We start from the raw sequence: 10,928 nt of genomic DNA, 5'->3' as shown, positions 1-10,928 counted from the left end.
AGGTGGAGATAGTACTGAGTACTTGCGAGGAGTATTGTACTATGTATTGTTACATGTTCTCAATCAATATAATATATAGATAGTTGGGGGTTTTCAGCTGTATGCTTTCCCCGGGTTACATACTGTGTTAATGTGTGCATGCGATCGATGTTTCATTGTTTTTAATGTTGCTAAATTGATGATCAACGTAGAGGAGATTATGTATTATGCATGGTTCCACAAATAATGTATGATCAGGATAATCTCTGTGAATAAGTGTCATATTATTCAAAATTTCTACAGGCATTAGTTCAGTATTAATGCAAAAAGGTAGACCATTGGCTTTCACTAGTTGACAACTCAGTAGAAAATATTTGGGTCAATCTAATATGAGAAAGAAATGATGGCCATCTTACATGCAGTAGAAACTTGGTGACCATACTTATTGGGGTGTTGTTTCCAAATCTGTACTAACCATTATAGCCTAAAATATTTCCTAGAGGAGCATCTATCATCGCCACAACAAAATAAATGGCTCACAAAAATGTTGGGATATGATTATGAGATCATTTACAAGAAGGGGTATGACAATGTAGTGGTTGATGCCTTATCACGCCAATTTGAAGAAGAGGGAACCTTGTTATCCCTCTCTCTACCCATACTAGATTGGATTTAAGAAACTCATCATGAGTGATTCTCCCACCCCTCTCTATCCTAGCTCATGAACAAATTATGAGCAGATCCTAATTCCTCATAGGTCTACTCTTGGAAGGATGAGGTTCTTCACTATAAGGATCAAATAATTTTATCCCTGAAATCCACCCTCAAAACCCGCATCTTGGAAGAGTTGCACTCCTCTCGAGTTGTATTACATTCAGGATTTTAGAAGACTTATGCATGAGCACATCGTTCTTTATTTTGGACCAACCTAAAGCATGCCATTCTTACTTTCATAGCTGAATGTGAAGTATGCCAGTGCAATAAAGGGGAAACGATCAAGCTACTAGGAACCTTACAACCCTTGTCACTCCTTACTTTTGTCTAGACAGATGTTTCCATGGATTTCATTACAGGTCTCCCAAAGTCAGGCAACAAATCAGTCATCATGGTGGTTGTTGACATACTTTCCAAATATGCTCATTTTTGCACTCTACTGCACCCATTTACCCCAACATTGGTGGCTTAGGTTTTCATGTACCAAATATTCAAACTGCATGGCATGCTGACTTCCATTGTGTCTGACCGAGACCCAACTTTCACCATCAATTTTTGGCAAGAACTTTTCAAGCTACAGGGCACACAACTCCAACCGAGTACAACTTATCATCCCAAAACTGATGGTCAAACATAAGCAATCAACAAATGTTTGGAGACCTATCTACGGTGCTTGACTTCGGATAAGAAACATTAATGGGTACAGTGGATGCCTTTAGTTGAATGGTGATATAATACTAACTATCATGAAGCCACCAAGATAACGTTATATGAGGCAGTGTATTACCAACTCCCACCTTCATCAACTTCTTATATCCATGTATCTTCCAAAGTATAGGTAGTTGATAAGCTTCTGCAGAATCATGTTGCCATGATCGCTCATCTCAAAGATAATGTACATCAAGCTCAGAATTGAATGAAGCAACAAGCCAACCGACATTGTTCAAAGAGGTCATTTAAAGTAGGTAACCAGGTGTTCCTACCAATCCAATCTTATAATCAGACATCTCTTAAAGAAAAGGGCTGCTAAAAACTAGCCCCAAAATTATATGGGCCTTTTCAGGTACTTAAGTATATAGGAGCAGTCACTTACAAACTCGCCCTGGTGACTACTTAAAAAATCCACCCAATCTTCCATGTATGTTGCCTCAAGAATGTTGTGGGGAACAACTGCAAGGTTCAAAATGTCTTCTAGAATTGGATGAGGAAGGTTGAATTTGGCTCTGACCTAAATAGGTCCTCAACACTCGCGAAAGACATATCCACGGCCACACGATCAAGGAAGTCCTCATCAAGTGGAAAGAAACCTCTGTAGAAGATGTGGCGTAGGAACCAACCACTATTCTTCAGCAGTTTCCACAGCTTCAACCTTGAGGACAAGGCTTCTTTTGATGGGTTAGGGCATGTTAGGGTCCAACCCTAACCCCTTTATTTATGTAATAAGCCCAAGGGGCCTCGTCAAAGTCATTGTTAGTTAGTTGAGTCAATAAAACCCATAAGAAGTTATCCACATTAATATTAATTGTAAGTGGTTGACCTATATTATAGAGAAGGGACCACTATTAGTTATAAATGGGCCATAATTAATAAATAAAGTGGTTAACCTGTATAATGCAAGGGACCACTAGTAGTTAGGGTTTTTGATGTCATCAAGCTATAAATAGTCTTAGATAGCATGGGAAGAATCATCAAGTTTTATTGTAATTGAGCTTTGCTCTGTTGGAGGTTGCCCCCTTGAAAAGGTAAGTGAACATTGTATTATGCTACTGAATAATAAAATATATTTGCAGCTTGTCTCGATTCATGTGATATTTTTGTGTTTCTAGCATTATGTTATTCTCACGGGTCAAGTGCATAACACTCCAATTGCATATCAAACCTAATAGATGTTTTCCTATTCTATTTAAATGAGTTTGAATCTCTTCTTTTTATAGCCCTTAAAAGAGGCTCCATTAGCACTCTCTAGGTTGACTTCTTCCTGGCTGGCCGACTTGGTCTTAGGATCATTCTAGACACTTCCAAATACAAAATACTTTTTCTTTTCTTGATACAAATGCCTGAAAGTGTCTTTTACATTATGATAATGACACTTTGACTCATGTAAACCCTAGTAGATCTAATGACAAATATTTTGAGCATGAAATCCATGCTTTTACAAATTTTTGTTGTTGTTGTTCTTACATCATCTTCTTTCTCCATTTGATAGATACACGAGTCAAATGATAATTATGAAGACCATTTAACTAGTTAAATTTTCCAACACTAAGGGCATCTAAGTCGTCAAAATCACCTTAGGATTGCAACCGACCTAGGCCACACCGATAATTAACATGGCTGAATTTTTGTCCACGTAATTTTGAACCGGTGACCTAACTTGTGGCTTGAGTAGCCATGATCTAAGGGCATCTAAGCTATCAAAATCACCCAGGAATCACACTTGGGCCGGGCCACACTATCCCTTAGCATCGTTGGATCTTCACCCATGAGGTTTTGAACTAGTGACATTTTCACCACGAAGTTCCTTAATAAAACACCATCGATCTTTACCCACGAGGTTTTGAACCAGTGACATTTTCATGATGGAGTGCCTTAACAAAACACCATGTCATCACTAATGGGGTTGATTTTGGGGTTTTGAATCTTGAATATTATGAATTTCACGATTTACATAATACTTCATAACATGGTGTTTGACAACTAAATCACCCTCTTAAACTAAAAATATTTTGAAATTATTATTTTAATAGATAATAAATCATTTATAATTGATAATGTCTTTTATAAATTTTTAAATAATATTGATATTATTTATATTTTTATTATTATTTTAATATAAAAAAAATATCCATAAAAAATTAAAAAATAAATAAATAATAAATATATATATATATATATATATATAAGCATAAGGAATCCATTGAGGTCATCAATCGCCTCACCAACCTTGACACCATGCATTTAGTTGAGATTTGTCTCACGTCTACTTTTTTCTGCTTTGAAGGGGAATTCTATGAGCAGACCTACGGGGTTTCTATGGGCTCCCCCTTGTCCCCGGTTGTCTCTAATATTTTTATGGAAGACTTTGAATCCAAAGCTTTGTCTTCAACCTGTCTCTTGCCCAAGCTTTGGAAAAGATTTGTGGATGACACTAGTGTCATATGGTCCCATGGCCAAGATGAGTTAAATCAGTTTTTCCAACATCTCAATAATCAATCTTCTTCCATAAAGTTTACTATGGAGCAAGAAGTTAATGGGTGCCTACCTTTCCTGGATGTTCTCATTTCAAAGAATGATGACGGTTCTTTCTCCCACCAGGTGTTTCGAAAGAAAACTCATACTGAGCAGTATCTTCATGCCAATTCTCACCATTTCCTGCTCAAAAGTTGGGTGTTCTCAACACACTAGCTACTCATGCACTGAGAATTTTTGATGAAAATAACCCGAAAGCTCATCTGCTTAATGTTCTTTCCAATAATGGATATAGTAGGCACTAGGGTCTAAGAGCTTTCCTTAAAGCTAGCAGAGGTCCCAAGGTTAAGAAAGACCATAAAAATCGATTCTCTGGGGTGCATCTCCCCTTCATCCAAGGGACCACTAACGAGATTGCAAGAATTCTTAAGTAGCATAATTTTCCCTCAACCTTTAGACCCCTTAACACTATCTGTAGCTCCTTAAGATCTGTAAAAGACCCTATTGACCCCAAGGACATGAAAGGTGTTTATGTCATCCCATGTTCCTGTGGGACTCCCTATGTTGGTGAAACTGGGCGCTCTATTTATCAGAGGATTCATGAGCACGCAGACATCAAGCATGGGAGGACAAGGTCTTCAGCCTTGGCAGAGCACGTTGAGAAAACCAAGCATCATATATGTATTGAGGAGGCCAAGGTTATTGCTAAGATTGCTCCCTTTAATAATCGAAAGTTTAGGGAGGCCATAGAAATTGAAAGAAGATCGAGCACTCTTAACAGGGATGACGACTGGAAGATAAGCAGTTGTTGAATCCCTTCCCTTTCCTTTTAACCCCACCTTTTTCCCCTCGTCATTGTTTTCTTTTCGTATTTTTCCCTGTTCTTCTACATTGTTTAGATTTCCCCTTTTTTTTGGATTGTTGTTTGATTCTCTTTCCTTTTATTATTCACCTATTTATTCCTAATTTATTTAATTTTTAATTGTTATTATTAGGTTTATCGAACCCTCCTTATTATGTTCTTAATTTAATCTTTAGATTTTACTAAAAGGTATTTATTTATTGTTATTATTATTTTCCAAGATAACTAATTAACTGATCATTTGGTATTCATTTATGTTCAATTCATAATATAATTAGTAACATATTTAGTTGATATGAATAGTTTAAACACATTATTTGATGAATGAATTAATAAATAATACTTTAGATTTTTATCCTAATATTTCATATTTATGTGAATTTATATACAAGGATAATATTTATATATCATATTTTCATAAATATAGTAATCAAATTCATTATTTAACGTATTATCTTTTTAATTGATACTTTATAAGATTCCCTACAACATTATGGTTTTAGTTGTAGTTAGATGAAGATAAATAATTTCGTTATTTGAACTAATATCTATATTTTTATCCTAGTAATTAGCATCAATATGAATTTATTGGGCTGAAAATATTATGCTTAATTACTTCTAAATAAAAACTTGAGAAAATAATAAATTATTTTACCTTTAATGTTCTTAGTTCATATTAATTTAATTAAATATAAATAGTTTTATTTAACAAATTAACAAACTTATTAATTAAATATCTAATTCTTCCCTAAATCTAGGTCGGGTCAAATATAGTTGTTACCAATCAACTATAGCAGTTACCTTTGATCAAATTGGTTGTTTCTTTCTAGCTGTTGGAATGCTTGGTCTCTGTATTTAATCTGTTACCATGGTCTGTTTCTTCATCTTGTCCTACGATGAAACACACTCATTAGTTTGAAAGTATCCACGAATTAATTTCGATGTCAATTTTATTATCATGGAAACCACGTCTCAAACATTTAAACCATATCTTTTAATAAATAATTATTTTTAATATTAATAATAAACTTATTAAATACTTATTTAATTTATTCTATTCGCCTCGAAAACTTTGTTAATTTGAATATTTATTTTGCATAGTAAAATTTTATTAATAAAAAATATGATGACAGCCATCTTAATATTAAAATTTCATTGTACACGAAGACTCTTCTTTACTGCAGAATTTGACAATTTGAGAGCGTTATAATTTCAGGAGTAAGTGTCGCTCCACATATCCGGAAAAAGTTATGAGTCTTGAAATGTATTTATCCAGCTTTTATAAGATAATTTATATAACTGTATTAGTTTATAATTAAATTAATAAATATAAAATCATCTAATCCTTCTAATACTAATTGTAGTAGCGGACGAATAATTTTTCCTTTTCAAATCTCCATTGGGCGAGGAATAATTACACCTTTCCGCTGTTTCAAACTTTCGTTGGCGACCTTTGTACTGCGTATCTGGACTACATTCATTTTTTCTTTAATTTTAGTGTTTATCTTAACTATATATCTTAACTATATAGCCTTTATATTTATTTTATACCATTTATATTGACTTTTTCATTTTGAGTGTTTTTAGATATTGATTTTTTTTTTTTTTCCCTTTGCTTAGAGCATAAAGAAAATAAAGAAAATAGAGAAAACACTCCATTAAGAGCCAATGGAGCCAATTTATCTTGACTTTTTTTTCTGGCTAATAATAAAAAGAATGAAAAAAGAAAATCTCCATTATGTTAACTAATTTATGTTGATATCAGTTCTATATATTTATTTATAGAAAGAAAATATTTTAATGTTGTACATACTAAAATACTTAATGTCCAAATAAACAAATAATTAAAAATAAAATAAAAAATATCAAATATTTTATAATAAGAATAATAAAGAGATGTCTAATTTATTCAATTCTTAATATAAAAATAATATGTAATATTTAAAAATGTTAATAATAATAAACAAATTTAATGTGGGTTACTGATAAAATATTTTAATATCCAATATGAGGTAATATTGACATATACTTAAAAATACATTAATAACAAAAAAATTAATGTGGACAATTTTATCTCTAGATAAAATTTCTCAGTACACATGCTATGCAAAATATTTTTAATGCCAATTATGTATATATTATATATTTAAAAAAAAAAATTGTATATGTCCTATAAAGCAACAACAAAAAATAAATTTTATCGGTAAAATATTTGAAGTTTACATTTTGATATTTTTTAGGTATATATATATATATATATATATATATAGATTGTCAGTTTTCCCTTAAATCCAATAAAACAAAATGGAGTAACAAGTTTAATATAGCATTCCAAAATACAATTTAAACAATTGAAAAATACACACTGTATATGTAAGAGAACCAAATTCATTGGGATCTATAAAAGACGACTCAGAGAGATCCAATTTTTTTCATATTTTACATTTTAAAAGAAGTTTTCCCCTGAAGAGATTTATCCCTCTTGCAAACTAAATATGTGATTAAGATATATCTATACTAATATAATAATTTTTCATTAAAAAAAAAAATTGGTAAAATCCTTCTTATATTAAAATTTATTAGTTCAAACACATTCTTTTCTATTGTACAATTTTATAATTTGAAAGCATTTTGATGTTAGGAGGAATCACCTGTAACTTACAACAACCCTTAAAATCGAGATCTTTGAGATCTTTGAGCTTTGCGATTTCAAATGGCAATGATTCTAAATGACAACATCCATTGAGATCCAAAAATCTGAGATTTTTGACAGCTCTCATTTCACATGGAAATGATTTTAACCATTTACATCCTTTGAGGTGTAAAAACTATTTGTTTGAAATATTCTCAATGCTTGAATGCATATCATCAATTTCAGTATAATTCGGACCAATATTTATTTATTTTATTTTTATTTTTTATTTATTTTTTCTTCACCAAAGAAAAAACTCACAACTTTCTATTAAATAAAAATATGTTTACATAAGCATTTATATAACATATGTTCCATTATAATCTTTGTTAGATATTATTGATAACTAGATATAGGGCACACAAACTCTGAAAGGAGCACAAGATATACCCCAACAACAGCCATCCACACATCATTCTAGCACCGCTCCAAACAACAAAATATGAAAAAGGAGATTCAGTGTATAAAACCCTATGGTCAACAAGCACCATACCACATCACAGAGAGATTCAAAAATATGGGTACGCACGCCCGACAAAACAAAACCCCAAGACATGGAGGCCCACATAAATGCCAAGTGGGAGTTGTAAACAACGTGAAAAGGTGGCTGAGACACAAAGACAAAAGTTTTCAAACCCCAACAACCAACGCGAGAAGCAAAACTAGGGATAATTCCCCCATAAAATATTTCATAGGATCAACAGCCAACGTAGGGCTATGAGAACAAAAAATAAGTGACAAGACCCAGAAAATCTCATGGCCACGACCTAATAGTCATATTGATGAACCTTCACCGAACAAAGATATAATGACGAAAACTAGAAACAGGGTGACAATGACCCTGAGTAGAGAAAGACATAATAATCAAAACCGTAGAGAAGTCCTAAACCCTGGCATGAACAAAGCTTCCACATGGCGACGTCGATGAAAGGCAAGTCAAGAGGCACGAACGAGTGAGTCGAATAAACAAGGTTCACCGCACGACTATCCCATTTGCAACAATGATAATTGGAAACGGGGCGGCTGTGACCTTGAGTAGCAGAAGACACACTAAGAACTGTAATGAAGTCCCAAACCCCGACACAAAATAAGCTTCCACATGGAGGTGATGACAACAACAACAGAGGAGGAGGGCACAATTGAGAAATGTTGGACAAGATCCATGAACAAGAGGACCAAGCAAGCTAGGGTTAGCTGCTCGACCCTCCCTTCCTCAACAATCGCTCTTTGCAAATTGCACCCCTGGTGGTTAGCCATTACTCATTTTCCTTAGCAACGAGAAAATGCAGGGACTGAAATTCAAGTTGTTTCAATTGTCACAATGATCTTGGCAATAATTATAGCCCCGTGTCACCTAAATCTAACACCCTGAGAGACACAAGATTAAGGAAAAATGCTTATGGAATCACTTCCAATTCAAATTTACTTACCAAAGTTAGAGTCACCAGTTTTGGATATCTCAACTCCTTTGTTGGTAAAGATGTAGTATCACTACAAAAAAGGGAAAGCCACCACAATTATCGCAACAAAAAGATCTTGCATCTAAAGGGGCTAGAAACATTATAACACAGATAAAATATATAGATACGAAGATACACAAAATTGATTAACATATATATATTAAAAATAAATTATAAATATATATTAAAATACTATATTTTAATAAAATTAAAAGATATCTTAAAATATAAATATAAATATTTTATTTATTATATATTAATATTTTAATAATGAGTAAAGTTATATTTCTTATATAATATATATACATATAGCAAAAGGATATCCACCATGATTGAAAATTTTTAAATTCTATATTTCGTACTAAAAAATGCTTTAATATAAATTTATATAGTAAGATACAAAATATTAATAGTGTTGGGTTTAAATATGTTATGTGAGAGAATGAAGACATATTAGAGTTAAACATCAATCAATGTAGGAAAAATAAATTTAGCAAAACTCAAGAAAGTATTAGGATTAATGTTGCTTTTCTATGTTGAAAACATGCTTTAAACCATTGGAAAGTGAATGTTGTTGTTGCAAACCCTTTTTTTAATGATTATGGTGGGGTTGGCCATGTTGTTTGGAAGAGAATTCATCATAGTGTTTACCTAAAGAGAATATTTCCTAGCATATAAGCTTACTAATTTGATGTTCTAGTGCATTGATATGATCCATCTATGCTTTTAGATTGTAAGTGTATTAACTTATTGTTCTATTGTATCTACAGGACTCATTTTTGAAATTATAGCAAACTCAATAGCCTTTAGCAATAGGAAGAGAAAACATGACCAAACTCTTCTACATAAAGATACAAGTAAGGAAGATAAATATTGATGCTCTCTTTGACTCAAGATCACATGTAAATATCATTTCGGCAAAGCTAGTAAACAAATTTTCGTTGCACGTTTGTGATCATCCAAGTTTATACTCATTAGGATTCATAAATAAGGAAGCATAGTTAAATGTAACAAAACAATACAAAATTAGATTAGCTATCAGTGCTTAATTTATTGATGAAGTAAAATTAGATATAGTTCCCTTTAATGTGTGTGGAGTGGTGTTTGGAAGTCCCTACATGTACATGGTATATGCAATCTTCATGTGCAGAGCCAACCGGTACCAACTTGCCAATGATGGAAAATCATTCACCATCAATGTGCATAAAGGAAAGTTAAAAATATCACCAGTAAGTGCCAACCAAGCCAAGAAAATGATTACTTCTGGAAAGAAGTTTGTCTTATGTTTTTAAGAGAGAATCATCTTTTAGAAGAGACAACAAGAGAAAAGGCATCCCTGGAGGGGTTTACTAAGAAACATAAACAACAACCAGAAGAGTTTCTGTAGGCTTACAGGGATGTGTCCTAGCAGCCGAGAAGGATACCACCCAAGAGGGAAGTGGAGCATAAGATCCATATATTTTAGGACTCCCTTGTTGAAGATTGGGTTGTGCAGTTAATTTGATAAAGAAGCAAGTGAGGTGAAGAAATTGTTGCAACAACTACTGGAATGGGGTGTCATTCGACTGAGTACACCACCATGTGGATCAACCATCATCATAGTGCCAAAAATAATGAGACTTGGTGCATGTGTATTAATTACATGGAACTAAAGAAAATCACACTCAAGAATACGTACCCCCTACCCAAGATTGATGATTTGTTGAATTATTTTCGCAAGTGAAATATTTCACCAAGGTCGAATTAAATTCTATATATCACCACTTTCAAGTCAGAGAATAAGATACATTGAATACCACCTTCAAAAATAGGCAAGGTTTGTATGAGTGGGTAGTCAAGCCATTTGGCCTATGCAATATACCAGCTATGTTTATGAGGTTAATGAATGATATGTTGCACCATTTTATAGATTCATTTATTATTTTCTATTTGGATGATATATTGGTATATAGTGCTACCTGGGAGGAGTACATCTCACATTTGATGTAGTTTTTGGAGACATTAAAGAAGCACCAATTGCTAGAAAAAATCA

The sequence above is a fragment of the Pinus tabuliformis genome, chromosome 9 (genome assembly GCF_031772625.1).
Source record: "Pinus tabuliformis cultivar Carrire ecotype Pingquan chromosome 9, CPIR1, whole genome shotgun sequence".
NCBI classification, from domain to species: Eukaryota; Viridiplantae; Streptophyta; class Pinopsida; order Pinales; family Pinaceae; genus Pinus; species Pinus tabuliformis.
Note: the sequence above shows the minus strand (reverse complement) of the source record.